This window comes from Callithrix jacchus, chromosome 9, assembly GCF_049354715.1.
Source record: "Callithrix jacchus isolate 240 chromosome 9, calJac240_pri, whole genome shotgun sequence".
Classification (NCBI taxonomy): Eukaryota; Metazoa; Chordata; class Mammalia; order Primates; family Cebidae; genus Callithrix; species Callithrix jacchus.
In genome coordinates, this window is record NC_133510.1 from 18,173,999 (window position 1) to 18,197,108 (window position 23,110).

Sequence of the window (23,110 nt, forward strand, 5' to 3'; positions counted from 1 at the left end):
AACACTCCTTACAAATCTATAACTCTCTGTGCCATCATTCTATGCTAACAGATCACTTCAGGTCTCTCTTCTAGTGTCCTCGGGAGGCCACGTCATGGGCATACATATGCCAACTCTAACTCAGTTGTATGTTCAACCATGAAAGTACCTCATTGCAATCTGGCTTACATCCCTTTCACGGCTCTGAAGCCATGGTCACAAATGGTCATTTGTAGACATTTTGGGTCCTTTATTTGATTTCTGCAAGACTTCATTCTATCAATATTAACAGAGTGCCTACTGTGTACCAGGCATTGTTCCAGGGGCTTGAGATACATGTGAATGAACAGCAATGTTTCCCTTCTTAAAACATCGATTCCTCCTTAAAGCACTCACTTCCCTTTGGTACCTAGAATTTCAAACTCTCATTTCCCACCTAAATGTCTGATCACTTTTTTTCAGCCTCCTTGTAAGTTTCTTACTCTGTGGCCTCCTCTTCCACTCACTCCATATACTCTCCTTACTTTATAGATAACTGTAAGTATTAAAGGAGACAAGTAAATAGGCTGAAAGGTACAACACTCAATAAATACTGTTTTATCATGCTGCATTCTAATGGTCTATTTTTCTGGTACCCCGTTAGACCATAAGATTTTTGAGTGTTTATTGTAACATTCTGAGTACCTAATACATTAAGATATAGTAGGCATTCAATAAATACTTGTTGAATGAATGAATGAAAATCCAAATGAAGATCAGTTTATGACACAATGGATGTGACAGTCCCCTTAACCAGACAACTAGGGTGTGACATGATAAGTATAAGATTTCATTTTGAAATAGGGTTTTGCTCTGTCACCTAGGCTGGAGTGCAGTGGCACAGTCTCAGCTCACTATAGCCCTGAACTCCCAAGCTCAAGCAGTCCTCTTGCATCCCCCACTCCACCCCAGTAGCTGGGACTATAGGCATATGCCCACCACATCCATCTAATTTGGTATTTTTTGTGGAAATGGGGTTTTGCTATATTGCCCAGGGTGGTCTTGAACTCCTGAGCTCAAGCAATAGGCCCACCTTGGCCTCCCAAAGTGCTGGGATTACAGGCATAAGCCACCACTCCCAGCCAAGTCAAAGATATTTAACCCACAAAAGGAAGAAGTGAACTAAGAAGCAAGGAAAGAAAAGGCAACCACAAATCCAAGTCTGTATTAGCCTGACTCCCTTCCCCAGTAGCATAAGGTTGATTTAATAATGAGTAACATGAAACACAGGGGAATCTGACTGCCTCTTATGTATGTGCCAAGCAAGTGATTTCTCCAAAATTAAACTCAATGGTTTTAAATTGGAAAAGGTGAAGGACTGCAGATTTAATCTCCCAACACATTTTTCTTACTGGCGTTAATCTATTTCTGCTTCTTCCTTGAGCTAATGGCATAATACTAGGATAGGTGGAGTCTAGTCCTTCACACACCCTATAACCCTAAGGGAGAACATTAAGAACAAGTGTGTGGAGTTAACTTTTTCAGAAGTCGCACAAAAGGAGCACTCTACTTACCAATAGGCAAAACGTGGTTATGGGGTACGGGAGGAATAATCTGTGAGTCACAGCATAGATGTACTTCACCAGCTCAAAGAGGAGGTACCGATTTGGCCTACAAAAAGACAGTTCTTTCAGCTGCATACTTCTCACAAATTTTCCTTTATAACAAAATAGCATTTTTCTCATAAAAAGGAAACATATATTTACTGTACTAAATACAGATTAGCACAAAGAAAAATCACCCATAATCCCATTATGAAAGACAATTAATATATTTGATCTATATCCTTCTCATCCCCTTACATGCACACATTATTTTTGTGTTTATAAACACACAATCCATTCTATGCTGTAATGACTTTTCATTTAACACCACATCATTCAATATATTGTTCCATGTTTCATGACTGCACAGTTACAATTCATGTAATCCCAATTATTTTATCAGTTGCCAGTTGAGATATTTGCTATTAAAAATTTTTTATAAAATAATGCTTTATTGAACATTCTTATAATAAATATTTGTACTTATCATGATTATGCATTTAGAATATATTTGTAGAAGTGGAACTGGCTCAATGTAGACTTTGAAATTTTAAGGCTTTTACTGAATACTTCTAAACTGCTTTTCAAAATGGTTCTATCAATTTATAGAAAATGTTAGAATGCCCCCTCCATCCAAAATGAGATGTCATAATAAAACAAAAATTTTGCCAATCTGTTATGTTAAAAGTATCATATGTTTTAATTATTATGTTTTTAATATGAGAGGTTATTTCTTCATGTATTTTTGGTCATTTATATATTTATCCTTTCTTTCCTCCTGGAGTCCCTGTCTATACAAATAATTTCTAAGAATTCTCTATATTTTAGTGATATTGTTGGAAATACCTTTTATTGATTGTATTTTACCTTTAGTGTTATTTACAGTGTTTTGTGCACATAAAATTTTAATAGTTTAATTCAACCAAAACTACTGATTTTCTTTATGGCTTGGTTTCATATTTAGAAAATTCCTCTGCAGTGACATAAATTTCCACATATTTTGTCTAAAGCTTATTAAAAAAATTTTTTTACTATAAAGTTCCTTCTGTGACATATTTTTGTACATGACATAAGATAAACATGTAATCATATTTTTCCCAAAATGTAAGCCAATTGCTTCAATGCTATTTACAGAATCATTTACTCTACTGAATCTTTCCCTATACCAAAACGTCACCTTTATCACATACTATGTCCTTACATACAATGGGAATGTTTCTGGACTTTCTGCTCTATTTCATTAATCTGAATAGTTCTGTACAATTTTAACCTAGCATTAATAAGTGCCATTGCTTATAATATATTTTGGTATTTCTTCACCCATCTCCTAATTCACTTGTGTTTCATGAAATAAAATCTATGACAACCAAGAGCTGAGTGAAGTTAATTCAGTGAGAACCTCATTATCATGACATACTTTTTTTTTTTTTTTTTTGAGACAGAGTGGCTCTGTCGGCAGGCGCCAGGCTGGAGTGCAGTGGCGCAGTCTCGGCTTACTGCAACCTCCGCCCCCCCGCATTCTAACAATTCTCCTGCTTCAGCCTCCGGAGTAGCTGGGACTACAGGCGTGCGCCACCACGCCCGCAAATTTTTTTGTATTTTTAGTGGAGACAGGGTTTCACTGTGTTGGCCAGGATGGTCTCAATCTCTTCACCTCGTGATCCGCCCGTCTCGGCCTCCTAAAGTGCTGGGATTACAGGCGTGAGCCACCGCGCCCGGCCTATTCTGACATACTTTACTAAAAAACAAGAAACTGGGCGGGCGCGGTGCCTCAAGCCTGTAATCCCAGCACTTTGGGAGGCCGAGGCGGGTGGATCACGAGGTCAAGGGATCGAGACCATCCTGGTCAACACGGTGAAACCCCGTCTTTACTAAAAATACAAAAAAGTAGCTGGGCATGGTGGCGCATGCCTGTAATCCCAGCTACTCAGGAGGCTGAGGCAAGAGAATTGCCTGAACCCAGGAGGCGGAGGTTGCGGTGAGCCGAGATCGCGCCATTGCACTCCAGCCTGGGTAACAAGAGCGGAACTCCGTCTCAAAAAAAAAAACAAACAAGAAACTGTCAGCTAGGGAAAATATCAGACAAAGGTTTTAAAGTACATTTCTACAAATTCCAAAAGGATTTGTAAGGATCATTACACAGCATATAATACATGCTACGCCAAGAACAACTTGAATTTTTACGATGACTAACAAAACTAGTACGTACCATGGACGGGCACAGTGGTTCACGCCTATAGTCCCAGCACTTTGGGAGACCGAAGTGGGTGGATCACAACGTCAAGAGATCGAGACCAACATGGTGAAACCCCGTCTCTACTAAAAATACAAAAAATTAGTTGGGCATGGTGGCACGTGCCTGTAATCCCAGCTGCTCAGGAGGCCGAGGCAGGAGAATTGCCTGAACCCAGGAGGCAGAGGTTGCGGTGAGCCGAGATCGCGCCATTGCACTCCAGCCTGGGTAACCAGAGCGAAACTCCGTCTCAAAAAAAAGAAAAAAAAAAAAAAACTGGTACTATGGGTAAACTAATTAATTCTACATAATAGGTTTCCTCTTCAGCTGTTCTGAAGCACTTTGTTTTCCATTAAGTGCAACTGAAAGACTAGTTTAAGTGCCCTTGCTCAAAGAGAAAGATACATTGAAGCCTGCATCCCTCCCAGCTTAGATTTCATGGCCCAGCATTAGTTACTTCCTCTGCAAATATCCTCAGCAAAACCTTGTCTCCCAGGCCTGTAACCACTAAAATTGCCAGGCAAAATCCTTACTCTTGTTAACCCAAACATCTGCCTTCTCTGAGCCTGAAACCCCAGAAGGACAAAACTATAGAAGAAATGGAATTGAGCGAATTGACTTCTCCTTATAGTTTTTCTCAGTAATTTCAAATAAAACACGCCGTTCGGCTTGGCAGCCCTACATGTTCTCCTAGGAAAAGCTCTTTGCTATTCTCCCAGGGGATACTTTGTATCTTCTCTGTCCTCAGCTTTTCCGCACACCTTTTTTGACCCACTCCATCCTGCCTTTTAGCTAACCTCAAATTGTAACAGGAAAAGATACTCCCTTTTTTTAATTTCTTTTTTTCTTTTTTCTTTTTTTTTGAGATGGAGTTTCGCTCTTGTTACCCAGGCTGGAGTGCAATGGCGCGGCGATCTCGGCTCACCGCAACCTCTGCCTCCTGGGTTCAGGCAATTCTCCTGCCTCAGCCTCCTGAGTAGCTGGGACTGCAGGCACGCGCCACCATACCCAGCTAATTTTTTGTATTTAGTAGAAATGGGGTTTCACCATGTTGACCAGGATGGTCTCGATCTCTCGACCTCATGACCCACCTGCCTCGGCCTCCCAAAGTGCTGGGATTAGAGGGGTGAGCCACCGAGCCCGGCTGGATACTCCCTTCAATTCTCACATTCAAACCTACCTGCATCTGCATATATCCTGAATTATTTTCCTCATTAAATTGAAGAAAATGTTGTCTTTTTGCAAAAGTCAAACCCTCATTTGCACTCTGTATCCAACTCCTCTCAATTCCTAAAGGACTCTGCTCCTTTCTTGGTGTCCCCATCTCCTGAGTCATCAACGCTTATCTCTTTCCTGGACCATTCTTAGCAATTTATAAACAAGATGTACAATCTTCCAAATCCAGGTGGTGTCTCCCTTGACAAGACTCATGTTTCACAGCCTTCTCTTTTTTACCCCTTTCCTTTGCTTCCTTTTACAAACTTCTCCAAATAGTTACCTAACTGTTGCCTCCACTTCTTATCCTGCCATTCAAATCTCACTGCAATCCGATCACCCTTTGCCCAATGTTCAAATGAGGTTATTAAGGTCACTAAGGTGCCCATGAATCTCCACTCAACCTCCTGGCTGCACCCAATATAGTTATCAACTCCCTCCTTCTGATTTTCTTTCCAATTCACTGGACTTTCCTTTTTGGTCACTTATTTTAATTATTTTGCTTAATTATTACTTACGTGTCTCATCATTAATCTATAAGCTCCACAAAGGCCGAAATCTTACCCATGCTATTCACTATTGTGGTATAATTTATATACATTAAAATTCATCCATTTTAATCATGTAATGCAATGATTTTTTTCATACATTTACCAAGTTGCACAATCATTACCAGAAACCAGTTTTAGAATATTTTTCCTTACTCTGATAAGATCCTCCACAGCCATTTAGTCCTGCATTTTACTCCCAGGCTCAGGCAATCACAAATCTACTTACAGTTGGCCTTTTATAGACATTTCATATAAATGGAATCATACAACATGTGATCTCTTCTGTCCAGCTTCTTTCATTTACCATGTTTTTGAGGTTCATACATGTAACTTCAATGTTTCATTCCTTTTTATTGTTGAACTTCAATTATATGGGAGTGCTACTATGTTTTATTTCTCCTTTCATCAGTTGATGAGAATGTGGGATGGTTTCAATTTTTAGCATTTATGATAATTCTGCTATGAACATTCATGTGCAAATCTTTGTGTAAAAAAGAATGAAATAGTGTAAGAGTTATGAAACCATAAAAATTTTGGAAGAAAAATAGAAAAACTTGTAGACCTTGGGTGCTATGGTGTCAAAAAAAATGGATACATTAGGCTTCACCAAAATTAAAACTCTAGTGTTTCAAAACACACCATTAAGAAAATGAAAACTCAAGTCGCAGAGCGGGGGTGACTTCATTGAGCATTCTGTTCAAATGAAAAGAATTTTCATTTCTTTTGGTTAAATGTCTAGGAATAAAATTGATAGGCCATGTGGTAAATTTATGGTTAACTTTTCAAGAAGATATTAAACTGTTCTCTAAAGTGGCTGTACAGTTTTACACCACTACCAGCAATGTCTAAGGTTCCTATTACTCTATGTCTTCCTCAGCATTTGTTATTTTCTCTCTGTGAACTGGTATCTCTTGATGGTTTTGATCTGCATTTTCACTAGTAATATGGAGCATCTTTTCCTGTGCTTTTTAGCCATTAAATATATCTCCTGTGGGTGATATGCCTATTCATATCTTTTGCTCATGAGGTTGTCTTCTCACTGAGTTCTAATAGTTCTTTGTATATTCTGAATAATACTCCTTTATCAGATATGTAATTAACAAATATTTCCCACCCCTGCTCTGTGACTTGAGTTTCCATTTTCTTAATGGTGTGTTTTGAAACACTAGAGTTTTAATTTTGGTGAAGCTTAACGTATCCATTTTTTTTTTTGACACCATAGCACCCAAGGTCTACAAGATTTTCTATTTTTCTTCCAAAATTTTTATGGTTTCATAACTCTTACACTGAATTCTCTTAATTACTTTAATTTTTTCATGTACAATGCAAGATAGGAGTTCCTCTTTTTTTAATGTGGATATTCCAAAACCATTTGTTGAAAAGACTATCCTTTCCCCTTTGAAATGCCATAGCACCTTTTTCAAAAATGACTTGTCCATCAAGAGTTATTTCTGAACTATCAATTCTGGTTAATTCATCTGTATGCCTATTCTTAGGTCAGTACCACACTCTCTTGAGAATTATAGCTATTAAGTTTTGAAACTATGAAACATAATGATTTTGTCTATTATTGGTCTTTTCCATTACCATATAAATTTAAAATCAATTTGTCGATTTCTGCAAAGAAGTCCTTTGGAATTTTGATAGAATTAAGTTAAATTTGTTGATTAATTTGAAGGAAATTATCATTTTAATCATACTGACTCATCCAATTCATGAACATGGGATGTCTTATTACTTATTAGGTATAATAAATTTAATTATTAAATTGATACTGAAATATTCTGTTATTTTTGATGTGCTGTGAATAAAATTATTTTAATTTTATTTTCAAATGGTTCATTTGCTAGTATATGGAAATTGATTTTTCTATGCTGATCTTATACATCATAATTTTGTTGAATGTGTTTATTCATTATCACGGTCATGTGTATGAGTGTGTATCAATAGGCATTTTATGAATGAATGACAAATAGAATGGATCAAGATAATATAATTAGTAACTACAAAAAACTTAGGAGCAAAATTACAGTCTTAAGCCTCTGCCTTAGCCTCAAAATATCAGGGAGTTTTTTCCTAGGGCCGAAGAGACAAGGAATGTGTTGATGCATATCTACTATTTCACAAGGAAAAATATTTACCCTGCAATGTCTAGTATTACTTTTTCCATCACTATGCTGAAGAAGAATGACTCACTGGAGCCCAGACAAGATGATAGTGACTGGGCAAAGGTAAAGAGGAAAATGTTCAACTCATCCAGAGCTGGAGCAAGTACAATTCACAAAGCCATTTCTGTTCATTTATTCCCTGAAATTCTAGTCCATGTACCTCTTAATTGGAACTAATGTCTTTTGTGTTTAATATTTTATGAAACCTGTATTGAATACATTTTTTTTTTGTGATTCTTACCTAGAGTATATAACTGATTGCATGCTAATATACCAAACTGGGAACTGAAAGGAAGACATACATTTTGCAGCTCCTAGTTGACATGGAAAACTAAGAGCTTTTTGCACTGAAAACAAATGGTTTACTAAAGAATAATAGTGGAACATAACAATGCATAGATTCATAATTCTGAGAATATATACCATGCCTCTTTGCTTAAAGAGAAGAGTATCATTTCCCTCTAGAGGCAAATATTTCTTAGGAATTACGCTATTCCTTAAATCTTGAGCCTTATCCTTACCTGTCGTAGAATGCCAAGTGTCATTAGGTTGCTTCGCAGAATGACAAGATTCTGAACCACTTACTAGGTGAACTGATACCTCTCAACTTGGCAGATGAAGTCTTAGTTTGACTTTTAGATAATTCAGTAAAAAAAGCCTTAAGCCTAGCTGTGACATGATTTACTAATTTCAGATAAATCACATACTCTAACTGTACCCATTTTTTTCTGAGAGCAAATTTTAGCAAGGAGCATAAAAGAAATAATCAATCTTGCACAGCACTAGTAATTGTGCTATAAAGCACCCATTTTCAGCTTCTGGGGGTATCCATCAAAATTAATGTGGTTTTGTAACCATACTCACTCCCTAAAGGTGTTCTGTTTGTGTTTTAGAATTTACAGCAATATTCTTTTATATATTAAAAACATCACTGGAGTCATACAAAACCATCCCTAAGGGTCACTGAACTAAGTAAATATAATAGTCTTAGGCAGTGGTTCTCAGACTTTGATAACAGAAGAATTATTCATTAAAGTGGATTTCAGGTTCCCTCAAATTCTGACTTAATGCAAGCAATATTCTGATATTATAAAAGTGCAACAAATAAATCTGTTAGTAACTAATTTAGATATTGATTCTTTCATTATAATAGCACAATTTTAAATTAAAAAACTAAGCACTTACCCAACAGAAGTAAAGGTCTTCCCTCTGGCATCAGGGTCCTTAACTGCATTAATAATTCCTTTGGATACATCTGAGACCTATAAAAAATTATAATGTATGTTGAAGTAATACTTGAAAAGGAGAGGGCCGGGCGCGGTGGCTCACCCCTGTAATCCCAGCACTTTGGGAGGCCGAGGTGGGTGGATCATGAGGTCAAGAGATCGAGACCATCCTGGTCAACATGGTGAAACCCCGTCTTACCAAAAATACAAAAAATTAGCTGGGCATGGTGGTGCACGCCTGTAGTCCCAGCTACTTGGGAGGCTGAGGCAGGAGAATCGCCTGAACCCAGGAGGCATTGGTTGCGGCGAGCTGAGATCGGGCCATTGGACTCCAGCCTGGGTAACAAGAGCGAAACTCCATCTCAAAAAAAATAAAGAAAAGGAGATAGAATGAGAGACAGAGAGACAGGAAGAAAGGAAAGAAGGGAAAAAGGAAGGAAGGAGGAAGAAAGGAAGAAGGCCACACTGATCTTAACAAAGAAAATGTGACAAAGTTAAAATAATGGCATTATCTATTCGCAGAAAGCTTCTTGAAGAATGAGCCTTCTCAAGAGCTCAAATAATACCTGCTATCCACGTATTTTCCACAGTAGGAAAGTACTTCCCTTCAGATAGCTTGAGGCTTTTCTGACTTGTCTTTGCCCACAGCTTGCTAAACTCGTCTCTTACCACTCCTCCCAACTCTCTTATTAACCGTCACAAATTATTAAGCTGTATCACATGGAATTGCTAATATTCTGCCATTTCGGTTTTCAAAAACAATAGTAGTAATAGTGATTTTGGCCCCCAGGGGACATTGACAACCCCTCTGGAGACATTTTCAGTTGTCCTAACTGGAGGGTGCTATGAATGACATCTAGTGGCTAGAGGCCAGGAATGCTGCCAAACATTCTTCAACAGCCCCCATAACGAAGAATTATCTGGCTGAAAATGTCAATACTGCCACTACTGAGAAAACTTGGTTCAACTGAACATGGAATCCAACATGCCCTTTCACCTCTGGGCCCCTGTACCTACTGTTCCCTCTGCATGCAATACTCTTCCCCAACTCCCTGCATCAGACTACATTCAGTCATCTTTAAGGTTTTAGCCTACATGCCCCTCTTTCTGAGAGAAGAGAGGGATACTGACTAACCATGTTGAAGTTGCACAAGCTAACAGTTTTCTCTGATTGACAGACCAAGGATATATTTTTTCATTAAGGAAGAATACATACTTGAAAAATGATTAAGCAATGTTTCCTCTCTTCCAAAGATGTCCTATGGCTTTATGATAATGGCTTCTGGAAACGCTTCTCTCACTGCTGTTTCTCTAACAGCCTAAACAACAACCAACAAACCTGTTTTGAGTTTTGAGACAAGTGAATAAAGCTTCCATTCTTTCCACTATTAAGACAGGTCTTGTATTTCAAAGGTGATATTTTCCTCCAGATAAAGGTCATCATGTGATTCATAAAACTCAGTTACACAGAACTTTTAAAAAACATAATCCACAAAAGTGTCCTGCACCTTATAGCTTTGGCTGGGTTTCTTCCCATTTTTTATTTTAAGGGAAGCTTACATTGAAGGAAAAAAATCAACTGTATCATTCAGAAATATTGTTTACTATATTTGTTTGCATGTATGGTGTCCTCAATCTTCTGATCAATACATCATCTGAGTAATAATCTCAACACATTGAGTCAATTCCATGTCATCAGTGGGAGAGGAAACCTGTGTGTTCATTGACCCAGGTGACCCAGGGGTCACTGTGGCTGACATCGTTTTGTTTAGTTTGAGCTGAGATTGTGGCATTGCACTCCAGCCTGAGCAACAGATCGAGACTCCTTCTCAATAAATAAATAAATAAATAAACAAACAAATGACCAAGTACTGAAAAGCTACCAGAAGAAAAGGGAAACAAAAGAATCCTATCTGAGTAAATCATTATTAGACCAATTTCAGCTATTACGCAGTGAATATTTTTGGAACTGGAAATAGGGATGGTACTGAAACAATCCTCCCATGTTTTCCTCTAGCTTTTTCTCAATAAGAGTATATTTTAGGCCAGACTTGGTAGCTCACATCTGTAATCCCAGCACTTTGGGAGGCTGAGGTGGGTGGGTCATTTGAGGTCAGGAGTTCAAGACCAGCCTGGCCAACATGGTGAAACCCTGCCTCTACCAAAAATACAAAAATTAGCTGGGCATGGTGGTGGGTGCCTGTAATCTCAGCTACTCAGGAAGCTGAGGCAGGACAATCCCTTGAACCCAGGAGGTGGAGGTTGCAGTGAGCAGAGATAGTACCACTGCACTCCAGCCTGGGCAACAGAACAAGACTCCATTTCAAAAAACAAACAAACAAACAAAAGGAATATATTTTAAAACCCAACTCTGAATTGGGTCCAATATCCATTTTATAGTCAATAAGTTAATTTACTTCATTTTCACACTTGGGATCAAAACAAGTATGAAAAGGTCTATATTTAAAGCAACATTGTACTTAGGGAGAGTCTGTAAAATTATGCATTATAAAATAGAATAAAAAAAGAATGGTAAGCAGATTTCAACTGAGAATTTCATCAAGTGTAGCCACAAAGAGGATTCAAAAACAAATCACCTGTGGGAAGATGACAGGGAGGGGAAGGAGTTGAGGAATAATTTATGATAACAGCATCAACGCACAGCCCTGCCCCATGATGCTTTTCACTCTTGAGCAAATCTGCAAACACTTGAAGTCAGAGTTTGAATTGTGTGTGTGTGTCTATGTGAATTTTTTTTTAGCAGTTTCTTTGAAAAAAAAAGAGGAAAATAAAACATGTCGTGTTTTTCCTCCCTTTTCTCATTTGATTCCGTGTGAAGTTGAAAACATTGGAAAAGCAGAGTCTCGTAATGGAAATCCATTGTTCTCTAAGGTATCTACAGTGTTCCAACCATTTTAGTAGAACATACCAGAGAGTAATCCCCTGAGAAACTCTTGCAGAATATTGGTTTTTCTCACATATTAGAACATTTGGAGTTCCAATTAATTAGAAAAATAAAATCAAATTTTATCCTTATCTGTTCAGTCTTCCTTCAGATACCCCCAAATTTCTGATTTCTACCCACCTATAACTATGTCTAATTTCGAACCTACTTTCCAGAGAAAAGGTCTAGAGGGTGGGGTAAGAGGATTTCATTTCCTGAAATCTCTGTTTTAACTTCTCTAAGCTGAGGATTCTCAGGAAAGGAAGATATTGTAGAATTTGATCCAAAATGCTCACCGCTCAGATGAAAAGAAACCTCAAGCCAGAGCTCTGGCCTGGGCAGATGGAGGAGGGGGCAGGGCAGATAAGCAGACCCTGTGCTTCTGATGCCTCCTCGCCTCTTGTCTGTCTTCCAGGCCCTGGCTGACTTGGTGCATTCACACATCCAGTTAAAAGAGCTGTGCTCCAAGCAGCTGACACTGAGCTGTCCGCTCTGTGTCAATCCTGTCTGCAGGGAGACTAAATCCTTATTCACCAACCAGCAGCTGTGACCCCCGCCAGTGGACCCTGTGGCATTAGGTAAATGCCCAACCTCTCGATACCCCCAACATGGATAGGATGTTGTTTAGAGATCAAGGAAGGAAGTCACCCTTCCTTGATATATATACAGCCTTTGGGCACAAATTGTGTGCTTTCTTGAGGATTGGACTCTATTGATAGATTTCTATTTTTGTATAACTATACAGTAAGCATTTATGTTTTCTCTCCCTATGTATAAGTTACTAGTTTGGAATGTCCACTAGGACCTTTAATGAGTAAGTTAAAAATTTATCTTATGAGACACACCTGTTTTAAATACAGATTTTGGCTTTATTGCCCCAAACCCTCCTGAAAGGGTACAGAGAGCCCCCTTCGTGAGCTGTCAGTGTGAATGATTTCTGTTTAGTCTTGTGCATATAGTTGCTGTTTTTTGAATGAACATAGTTGAGTGTTTGAAATGAATTTGAAAAAGAAATGTTACTTAACCTTTCCCCAATCCCATGGGTTACAGAAAGCTAGGGAGGCAATGTGGTTACCTACAATGGCTGCTTTTGCCAGTGAGGCCACCATTCATTGGTCATCTTGGTATTTGTATGTGAATCTTACTTTCCTCGATGTAAAAAGGAATCAAGTATGCATTTCAGAAGTGCCCTGAGAGTCCCCATATACCCAACGCTAATAAATGTATAGAAGTACAGTGTCCATCATACGTGCCTTGGTGGGAGTCCGTGGTGCCACAGGCAAGGGGCTCCCACTGCTTCTGGTGTCCAGGGACAGCACTGCTGGAAAGGCCAACAATGAGCTTCCCCCTGGAGCTCCTCCTGGGACCTCATGAGCCTTTCCACCTGGCGGCTTCTCTATCATAGTCGAATGGCTTCTTTCTGCACATTTGTTTTAAAAATTCTTTTATAAAGTCAACAGTGCTTTGTAACCTTGAATGCTTCCATAACTTATGATTTTTTATTATAAAAATTATATAGCCATATAGTGGGACATGTGAAGAATACAGAAAAGTAACTACTTTAATGCAATAACTATTATAATATTGTATTTCACACCAGTGCTTTCCTGTAGATATTTTTAATGGCATTGCAACCTTGGATTTGTGAGTGAAAAGTGTTTCTAAAAATGCAGAAACAATGTCAGATCAGAATCTGATCTTCTATATTTGTATTTAAATGGATTCAAGATTCCTGGTGGTTCTATGAAGAATTTGTAATGGTCACTTTCTCTTTCCTCCATGCCCTGAAACTTTGTTCTTCAAAAGAGCATTTCTTTGATTTTTTTGTTAAGCAAGTTTTTAAAGTAGAAATATTAGAATATTCATAAACCTTTTATATTGAGAACTGGCTGTTAGTAAATATTACAATATCATTAAGGTTTGAACTAAGTTTGATTCATGCTGTCTGTTCAATCAAAACTGATCTAAATTAACCAAAATTATTAAATGTGAGGAACTTTTTTAATACAGGGAAAGAAACGTAGCATCCACTGGAGTTAATAACTTTCCTACGTCGATGACAGCCCTCATGAGTAGCATCTACATTTTAAAATTTCAAATAGGCTATTCCGTTAGTTGATTGGGTTTCTAGAGAAAGATACAAGGCATGGTCAATTGTTTAGGGGTTTCCTCTAGCCTTTTCCATCACCTTTTGGGGGGTTAGGTTCATAGCAGGCTTTGAGTGACTCTCCCACCATGAAGTGAATTCTCTGGGTTAGTGGCCTGGTGCTAAAAGGCAGGTTATTTTTGGAGCCACTCCCACTCCTTTAGGAAACTTCCCAAGGGTCTGCTTCAATTCTTCAGTGACTTTAGAGGTGAAACAGTGTTTTTATAGAGATGATGCAGAAAACTCCAATTCAGGAGCCCTTGCAAGCATATCCGAAGCACTTATGTGCTCAGGAAACTTCTGAATTGATAGTCCTGGGCTGTCTGGAATAATATCCTTGATACTGAGTTGGGACCAGACCAGCTTTTATAGTGACAGACAAAGAGGCATTTATTGAGACCAGTGCCTGTGGCATTTGTTGCTCTAAGCAGTGTTACCTTTGACTGTTAGTAACCATGGATGGGTAACAGTCATAAGCTAGGCTAGCATTTAGTAGGACAAAATATTTTTAGAGCTTTGAGAATTGTCATCCTGTTGGTCAACTTTGAAATACAAATGTTTGTCCTGGTAATTAGCAATGAACTGCTGGCAGTTTCTTCAAGCTGTGTATGCACAGATCTGACCTTTAATTGATGAATCAACTTCTACAGAAACTTTGCAGGGACGGTGTTGATGAGGCAGTTTAGCTTGTCAGGGTGATGATAAGGCCCAGGCCTCTGCATGTGCAGTGCTCTTTTTAAGAATACACATTCTTAAACTACTTAACTTTCTAAAAATCAAAATAAATTTTTGCACTCAAAACTTGCTTTATATCAGGAGAAATGAACTCATTGTGGTTTGGGTTTGTTTTTATTTTTATTTTTGTTTTTGATGGAATCTTGATATCTCACAGGCTGGAGTGCAGTGGTGCAATCTCAGCTCACTGCTAACTGCACCTCCTGGGCTCAAATTATTCCCACCTCAGCCTCTCAAGTGCTGGGACTACAGGAGTGCATCATTATGCCTGGCTACTTTTCTGTATTTTTTGTAGAGATAGGGTTTTGCCGTGTTGTCCAGGCTGATCTTGGACTCCTGGGCTCAAGGGATCCTCCTGCCTCAGTCGCCTAAATTGTGGGGATTACAGGTATGAGCCTCTGCAGTTGGCCCTGAACTCATTATTGAAACCCCTTTAAATGTGAGGCTGCGTGTAATGCCTTACATGTGTCATCCCAATACTTTGGGTGGCTGAGGTTGGAGAATTGCTTGAGCCCAGCAGTTTGAGGTTGCAGTGAGGTGTGATTGCATCCCTGCACTCCAGCCCAGGAAGACCCTGGCCCAAAATTAAAAAAAAAAAAAAAGAAATACTGGAGATTGGGTCATTTATAAAGGAAAAAGGTTTAATTGATTCAGTTCGGCATGTCTAGGGAGGCCTCAGGAAATTCACAATCATAGCAGAAGGGGAAGCAGTCATGTCTTACATGGCAGCAGGGGAGAGCAAGCAAAGTGGGGAAGAGCCCCTTATTTATAAAACCTCAGATCTTGTGAGAACTCACTTACACAAGAACAGCATAGGGGGAACTGTCTCCATGTTCCAATCCCCTCCTACCAGGTCCTTCTTTGAACATGTAGGGATTATGGGGATTATAATTTGAGATGAGATTTGGGTGGGGACACAGAACCAATCACAAGTCATTCCACCCTGCCCTTCCCAAATCTCACCTCATTTTCACATTTCAAAACCAATCACGCCTTCTCAACAGTTCCCCAAAGTCACTCCACCATTAACTCACTCCACCATTAACTCAAAAGTCCCCCAACGTCTTAACTCATTCCACATTAACCCAAAAGTCCAAGTACAAAGTCTCATCTGAGACAAGGCAAATCCCTTCTGTTTGTGAAGTTGTAAAATTAAAAGCAAGTTAGTTACTTCCAAGATACCATGAGAATATAGACATTGGGTAAATGTTCCCATTCCAAATGGGAGAAATTGGCCAAAGTACAGGGTCTACAGGCCCCATGCACCACTGCACTCCCCTGTGCAAGTCTTAAACCCAGCAGGGCACTCATTAAATCTTAAAGCCGTGGAGTAATCTCCTTTGACTCCATGTCCCACATCCAGGTCATGCTGATGCAAGAGGTAAGCTAATCTTTCTTATAAATTGGGTACTTAATTAGAGAAACCATAACTTAAGGCATGGAAAAGAGATCCTTTGCTCAACCTGAAGCCACTGTGTTTGTCCAAGGTATATTATTACTCACAAAGGGTGAGAGATTATGCTGCAGCCACACCCCAAGTGGAGTGAGCAGCAAGACCTGCCCTTTCTCAGAGTGTAGATGAACGGGGCACTTGCATTCCTGGGGGCTCTGCTTGCTATGTGAGTTCCTCTCGATGCAGCAAAGGACCACCTTGCACAGTGACAGTTGGAGGGCACAATTTAAAGCTGGCAGCCGTAAGAAGGCAAATGTCTGCGTGTGTGCCCGGGGGCATGTGAAGGCGCAGGTGCATCAGCCAGGAGCCTCTGATGCACCTCTAACCTTCTCACCTCTAAGCTTCTCCCCTAGAATCCAACTCTTCAGTGGATACTGTGCTGGTATCCAACCCTTCAGCGGATACTGTGTTGAAGAGCTGGATGTCCCCACCATCCTGGGCCTTTATAGAACTGATTTTGGACTAAAACCAGGTCTTTCACGTACCTGCTCAGGGTCCCATCCTCCCGCACTCACCTGATACAGCAGGGATGACTTCAGCAGGACTTGGCTGCTAATGTGTGGGAAGCTTATTATATTCTTCTTCCCCTTAGTGTCCACAATGGGGAGTGAAGTAACCCTGGTGTTCTAAGAAGGAGAAATTGCATACATTACAAAAGCCTTTGGCAAGAAAATGTCCACAGGGGTCGTTTCTTCTAGCCCCCCCAACCCCCATCAAGAATGAGCCTAGGCCAGGTGCAGTGGCTCAAGCCTTTAATCCCAGCACTTTGGGAGGCTGAGGCGGGTGGATCACGAGGTCGGCAGATCGAGACCATCCTGGTCAACATGGTGAAACCCCGTCTCTACTAAAAATTACAAAAAATTAGCTGGGCACGGTGGCATGTGCCTGTAATCCCAGCTACTCAGGAGGCTGAGGCAGGAGAATTGCCTTAACCCAGGAGGCAGAGGTTGCGGTGAGCTGAGATTGCGCCATTTGCACTCCAGCCTGGGTAACAAGAGCAAAACTCCATCTCAAAAAAAAAAAAAAAAAAGAATGAGCCTAACCCAAATCTGGACATAATGCTATTCTTAAAGTTCTTGGCGAGAAAAGCAGATTCCAGAGCAGCAGAGTCAACAACTACCTGGGCTCTGGGTTTGAGTCCCTGCTGTACTCCTTACTAGCTGTAGGCTTTCATCAGGTCACATTGACTCTTTCTCTAAACCTCAATTATTTCATCACTACCATAGGAACAAAAATGGGGCACCTCATAAGGCTTTTGTGAGGTAAATGAGTCCATCTCTGTGGAGTATTCTGTAAGTGGTGGCCATTATCATTATTACTGCAATATCTTCCCACCCAAACACAGGGAAGTCCTTCCTGTTATATCATACAAATCTTCCTCAGTGCAACTTAAGCTTCCGTTTCCTATATGACTACATTATTGATTTGACCGACTCTCTTGGATCCCTGCCCTCAGGCACTGATTGATTGACTAATCAGGAGAGAGGTCACAATAGCTACAATTTAGAAGCAACCTAAGTGTCCATGAACAGATGAGTGAAGAAATGTGATATTTAAACACAATGGAATACCTGTTCAGTCATAAAAATGAATGAGATCCTGTCATTTGCAACAACATGGTTAGAACTAAGGATCATTATGTTAAGTGAAATAAGCTAGGCACAGAAAGAGAAACATCACACATTCTCACTTATTTGTGGTATCTAAAAAATCAAAACAATTGGATTAATGGAGATAGGGATTAAAAGGATGATTATCAGAGGCTGGGAAGGGCAGTAGTGGGGGGAAAAGGTGGGGATGGTTAATGGGTATAAAAACGCAGACTGAATAAGACCTCATGTTTGATAGCACAACAGGGTGACTATAATCAATAGTAATTTAATTGTATTTTATTGTAGGTAACACAAAGGATAAATTCTTGAGGGGGTGGAGACCCTATTCTCCATGATGTAATTATTACACATTGCATGTCTATATCAAAACATCTCATGTACCCCATAAATATGTGCACCTACTATGTATCCACAACAATTAAAATAAAAACATTTTTAAAAATCATGTGGAGACGGGGCATGGTGATGTGGATAGAGTGCTGTCATCATGTTATGATACGTGTTGTGATAAACTGGCCAGACCTGCCTGTTCAAAGCCACCCTTGCTATCCTCCTCTCCTCATTGTCTCCTAGGGAAAAGAAGCTGACCAGCACTCCCTACCTTATGAAGGGCTTGGGTCATTCTGGAGTGCTTGATATTGGAAGGCAGCTTCTGGACTTGAACCGAAAGTTTACCTTCAAGCTGGATCAAGTGGAAGGAAACAGGAACGGTGCTTGGCATGGCATCATCCCAAGCTGCACATTTTTGTTTCATTACAATGAACACACTATGCTTAAAGCCAGCTCTCCTGACCCCTAAGCTAGGAAGAGCCAAGGGAGGCTCCAATAAGCACTGAATGAATGTGTGAATGTATGATTATCCAAACAGATGACCGTTCCCAAAGTGTTCATCCTGGATGGGCTTGGCCTATGGTTTTCATGCTTTAAAAATAATCAGTATGGCCTTTTTTTCCCAATAAAATCTTAACTAGAGACCCTGGATATGGTAAGGAGCAACAGTTGAACTGCTCTTGCACTTTAGGAAAGAAAATGCTCATTGCCTTGCCTGGAAGTCTTTTCACCCTGAGTGTGGCTCTGAAGGCGTCATGGTGGAATCTACCAGAACACAGACACCCAGCCTGGACACCAGTGACCTGATCAGAAGAGACTTCCCACTTAGAAAGGGTGAGGAGAAGAAAATCAAAATACTAGAGCAGTGTGTCCCAGAGGGTGGCAAGCACACTGCAGAGGAAGGTGACATAATGTGTGCAGTACACAGATAAACAGTTACCTGGCTGGGCGCAGTGCCTCAAGCCTGTAATCCCAGCATTGAGAGGCCCAGGCGGGCAGATCATGAGGTGAAGAGATTGAGACCATCCTGGCCAACATGGTGAAAGCCGGTCTCTACTACAAATACAAAACTTAGCTGGGCATAATGACACAAACCTTTAGTCCCAGCTACTTGGGAGGCTTTGGCAGGAAGAATTGCTTCTAACCCAGAAGGTGGAGATTGCAGTGAGCCGAGATTGCACCACTGCACTCCAGCCTCGTGACAGAGCAAGATTGTCTTAAAAAATAAAAAAAAAAAAGAGTTGGCCGCGTACGGTGGCTCATGCCTGTAATCCCAGCACTTTGGGAAGCCGAGGTGGGCAGATCACGAGGTCAAGAGATTGAGACTATCCAGGCCAACATGGTGTAACCCTGTCTCTACTAAAAAATACAAAAAATTAGCTGGGCATGGTGGCACACACCTGTTGTTCCAGCTACTCAGGAGGCTGAGGCAGGAGAATTGCTTGAACCCTGGAGGCAGAGGTTGCAGTGAGCCGAAATCCTGCCACTGCACTCCAGCCTGGTGCCTGGTGACAGAGTGAGACTCTGTCTCAAAAAAAAAAAAAAGCTATCTACTGGGTATGCATTTTCTGTAATATCCATTTGAAAAACTGTAACGAGCACATTGAACCTATAACATGGTGGTTGTTATTATTTAGGATGACATTAAAATTTAAGTTAAAAAATATAAGACCACACATGGTATCTCACTCCTGTAATTTTAGTGCTTTGAGAGGCTGAGGTGGGATGATCACTTGAGGCCAGGATTTTCAAGTTATCCTGAACTATGATCATGCCACTGTACCCCGGCCTGAACAACAGATAGAGACCCTGTCTCTATAAGAAAGTAATAAAGCAGAGTGTGCGGACTATGTAGACATGGCAGAAATTGTGAAGCTGGCACTCAAATGACAAGTTTAGCAGCAACAGGCTGCATATTGAATGGAAGTTCTGGTCTTTGAGCCAAACCAGGGGTTCTCCTTCTTTCAGACCTCCCCTGTGCAATGGAAGGTTGTTTATCCAAGGCTGAGACACAGCTGGTGCCATACCCGCTTCTATGAAAATCTGACCTCATTGAAATAACAACTGGGTACAACACTTAATACCATCCAGCACAGCTAAGTCCTGCACAGAGCAGTGATGATGAGGACTGTTTAGGACAGTCAATCTTGACGTCCTGGAATGGGGAGGTAGTCTGAGGGAGAGAGGGTTGCATAGAGCATGGGGCATGGTCTCAGACCATGTTAATTCACTAATGCGCTATATTTAGGATTTCACTATTGAATGGAAAATGATATCTGAGCAAATATTGTATTGCAAATCTCACTGAGTCTCAATTTCTCATCAAATAGGTTTGCGGGGATGAAAATAAGCATCTTCAATAACAGGCTGACATTGAGGATGCCATAGGGAGACTGGACAGATAAATGAAAGGCACATTAACAGAATATAACCCAAACTAAATACGAAACAAAGGGCATGAACAGTGAGGACCAACAAAGAAGGAAAAGATCACTGTGAATACAGTCAGCCGAGAAGGATGGTGGAAGAAGGGATGCTTTCCTGAATGGGTGAGGTTTGGTCTGGGCTTGAACTGAGAGGACAGGCAGAGAGCATGCTTGCTCAGTGAGACAGCACCATCCAGGCACGCTCCAGGGCTCTTCACTGCTCATGCTGGGTTAGCAGGAACAGGGGTTGATTGCAGGTGTGGAAAGCACTGAAAGACTAAGACACTTGGTCTTTATCCTGTGGGCAACAGTGGACCACTGACAATTCGTACAGCTGAGAGTTACATGTGCACAGCAGTACTTCAGAAAGACCCCATGGGCAGCAATGTGATAAAATAATGCTCATGGGTATGGACTCTGAAATCACACTCTTCCATTTTGATTGCTGGCTCTGCTACTCATTGTTTGTACCTGGGCAAGTTATTAGCCTCTCCTCATGCAATGTGGGGATAATATTAGTGCAATCTCAAAATGTTGGGAGGATTAAGGGAGTTCATATGTGTAAAGGGCTTAAACCAGTGCTTTGCATATGCTAAAGTTGTCTGCTAGAGTTCATTTTCCTTATTTGCAAAATGGAGAGACCGACCTTTGCTTATTTCCTGTGAACAGGAAAACGATGAACTCAGAAATTAGCTGACAGAGCAAAGGGATATGTGTGTGTGTGTGTGTGTGTGTGTGTGTGTGTGTGTGTACACATGTGCATGCAGCCCAGGAGTTTAGCAGCCCCGGGTGGCCAAGTGACCCCAAGGACTGGTGGCTTCTACATCTCTGCACACCTGTACTCCATTCTCAGATACCCATAGGTCATACAAGTTTATGAACTTGCTGATTGTTGGCTGTCTTTTTTTTTTTTTTTTTTGAGATGGAGTTTCACTCTTGTTACCCAGGCTGGAGTGCAATGGCGCAATCTCGGCTCACCGCAACCTCCGCCTCCTGGGTTCAGGCAGTTCTTCTGCTTCAGCCTCCTGAGTAGCTGGCATTACAGGCACATGCCACCATGCCCAGCTAATTTTTTGTATTTTTAGTAGAGATGGGTTTTCACCATGTCAACCAGGATGGTCTCGATCTGTTGACCTCGTGATCCACCCACATCTGCCTCCCAAAGTGCTGGGATTACAGGCTTGAGCCACTGCACCGGGCCTGTTGGCTGTCTTTAAGCAGCTTCCTCAAGAGGCACACAATGCCTTATAATAACAGGTAATTCAACCAAGGCATCCCCCAGAGGCAGGAGGAAGTAGATGTGCTCTCCCATATTCACAGTGGCAAGATGATTTTTCTTTAATAAAGTGAGCTTTCGTTACATTGTTATTTCTAAGCCAATAAAACAGGAATCTCCTCAATATTCCTGAGCTGTTTTATCTAAATCTACAATCCTCTATGTAAAAAAGAGTTTACTCACAAAATCCAGAGCATAGGGGATGCTTCTTGTGCAGTCCAAGACCTGGGCACTGGAGAACGGCTGGGTGAAGCCTCTGGAAGGGACAGGAGATAAGATGAAAGGACATCAGAGAAAGCCAATGAGGCTCTTGTTTCTAGAAATGGTGTCTTGCCCTGTCACCCAGGCTGCAGCCTCTACCTCCCAGCCTCAAGTGATCCTCTCACCTCAGCCTCCCAAGTAGCTGGGACTACAGGTACACACTCCCAAGCCTAGCCAATTATTTTTATCTTTACTTTTGGTAGAGACGGGATCTTGCAATGTTGCCCAGGCTTTCTCGAACTCCTGAGCTCAAGCAATCCTCTTGCCTTGGCCTCCCAGTATTAAGATCACGGGCATGAGCCATCATGCCCCCAGCCAAAGCTCTTTTCAGTTCTCCGTTTTGTGACCATCACAGCTCACAGAAGCCTTCTAAACAGCCAGAACTAAACTGTGAAGCTTCTTTATTCCCAACTTTTTGTATCGATGTGCACTGCTTTTATCATCAACAATACCATTGTTTAAAAGCAAAGGATATTATAGCAGATAAGTGTAAATGGTTCCACACAATGCAAGGGAGGAGAAGGCAGTAATAAGCGCAGGAGCACTTTCTCCATGAGAGCCCGGAGAGAGTGGAACAGGCTCTAGGAGGCATCAGGGAAACTGTGCTAGGAGAGCCTCAGTCTATGGAAACAGCAATTGTGGGAATCAAGAGAGGGTACTGGAGATGCTGGGCTCATAGGTAGCCTGAGGTGGTTAAGATTCTCTTACACACGGGCCCACATTGGAGTCTTGGGATTCCCTGGGCTTTCTGGCTTGCTTGCCATCACTAGGCGATAGACCCAGAGGACCCAGACAGTGCGTCAACACACCACAAGTGGGCCGATGGGGGGTGAGGGGTGCTCCAGTCTCAAGTCCTAACCCAGGGTCCCTCTTCTGCCCTCACACGTGTCTGTTTTTTGAGCTAGCTAAGCACTTGGTTTCTCACACTTCTTTTGTTTTCTCAGAAAAAAACAACAACAGCAAATTCCATC

At 40.9% G+C, this 23,110-nt stretch overlaps 1 protein-coding gene across 50 annotated transcripts in view; it reads right to left on the reverse strand.

Moving 5' to 3' along the window:
* Window positions 1–23,110, reverse strand: part of LOC118144223 (uncharacterized) — a 125,196-nt gene that overhangs the window by 81,002 nt on the left and 21,084 nt on the right. For 43 of the 50 annotated variants that reach the window (XR_013522584.1, XR_013522582.1, XR_013522583.1 and 40 more), the window contains 6 exons: window positions 22,062–22,134; window positions 18,448–18,528; window positions 16,749–16,859; window positions 10,172–10,274; window positions 8,915–8,991; window positions 1,533–1,629 (listed from right to left, as the gene is read on the reverse strand). The gene's annotated coding sequence lies outside the window, so the exon portion shown is untranslated. Of the gene's footprint in view, window positions 1–1,532; window positions 1,630–3,771; window positions 3,882–8,914; window positions 8,992–10,171; window positions 10,275–13,152; window positions 13,320–16,748; window positions 16,860–18,447; window positions 18,529–22,061; window positions 22,135–23,110 lie in introns of all 50 variants that reach the window. The other 7 variants (XM_078338567.1, XM_078338566.1, XR_013522586.1 and 4 more) reach the window with 4 other exon arrangements.